Source organism: Cebus imitator, unplaced genomic scaffold (assembly GCF_001604975.1).
Source record: "Cebus imitator isolate Cc_AM_T3 unplaced genomic scaffold, Cebus_imitator-1.0 Scaffold385, whole genome shotgun sequence".
Lineage (NCBI taxonomy): Eukaryota > Metazoa > Chordata > Mammalia > Primates > Cebidae > Cebus > Cebus imitator.
The window spans coordinates 154,734-156,233 of NW_016107700.1; positions in this window are offsets into that span (position 1 = coordinate 154,734).

The window sequence follows — 1,500 nt, forward strand, 5'->3', positions numbered from 1 at the left end:
TTGACCAGGATGGTCTCGATCTCTTGACCTCGTGATCCACCCGCCTCGGCCTCCCAAAGTGCTAGGATTACAGGTGTGAGCCACCGCGCCCGGCCTTACATCAAATTCTTAACATTTCTAGTCAAATGTCTCAAAAGTGGCCAGGCGCAGTGGCTTATGTCTGTAATCCCAGCACTTTGGGAGGCCAAGATGGGCAGATCACCTGAGGTCAGGAGTTTGAGATCAGCCTGGCCAACATGATGAAAGCCATCTCTATTAAAAATACAAAAATTAGCCAGGTGTGGTGGCACATGGTTGTAGTCCCAGGTACTTGGGAGGCTGAGGCAGGAGAATGGCTTGAACCCAGGAGGCGGAGGTTGCAGTGAACTGACGTGCCACTGTACTCCAGCTTGGGCAATAGAGGGAGACTCCATCTCAAAACAAAACAAAACAAAACAAAAATGTTTCAAAAGTGTTTTAAGCCTAGTATGTTCAAAACAGAACTCTTGATTTCTTGAAACTGTTCCATCTAACTAAATGGCAACCCATCTTCCCAAGTCAGAAAATTAGAATTTATGATTCCTTTTTTCTCTCTGTCCCACATTCAATCTTCAACAAGGTCTTAAAGATTCTACGCTCCCATTCCATTCCCTCTTCAGTATAAATCTCTCTCTTTCCTTTTCCGTGCTGCTATCGCCTCAGTCTAGGCCACCGTTTTCTTTCTCCTGGAAAACTGCAACAAATTCCTAACTAGGAACTCTACTTCTATCTTTTGATGTCTTGCCACTTTTTTGTGTGTACAGTAGAAAAATTTTAATAAAAAAAATTTTTTTTGTAGAGACAGGGTTTCACCATGTTGTCCAGGCTGGTCTTGAACTCCTGGACTCAAACAATCAGCCCGCCTTGGCCTCCCAAAGCGCTCTGAGATTACAGGCCAGAGCCACTGTGGCCGGCCAACGACATTCTTAAAATACAAATAGAACTATTTCATTTCCTGACTAAAGAATCATCAGAGGTCTCCCACTCCCCTGAGAATAAAACCCCAATTCTTCATTCTGATTTGCAAGGCAAGTATAATGCCCGCCTAGCTCTCTTGATGTTGCCTGACTTTTTGATGTAGTCTTAGGCTGTCTCCCTTCAGCTTATTAATGCTAAGCCTCTTTGTCCTTTCTTTTTTTTTTTTTTTTTTGAGACAGGGTTTTGCTCCGTTACCCAGGCTGGAGCACAGTGGCACAATCATGGCTCACTGCAGCCTTGACTGCCAGGCTCACGGGATCGTCCCATCTCAGCCTCCCAAGTAGCTGGGACTACAGGCATGCGCCACCATGCCCATTGCATTAAAAAACATTGTTTTTTAAGTAGAGATGGGGTCTCGGTATATTGCCCAGGCTGGTCTCAAACTCCTTCTCCCACCTTGGCCTCCCAAAGTGCTGGGATTACAGGCATGAGCCACTGTACCCAGTAACCTCTCTGATTTTTATTCTTTGCATTCACCAAGCTCTTTTCTGCTTCTTGAAAAGC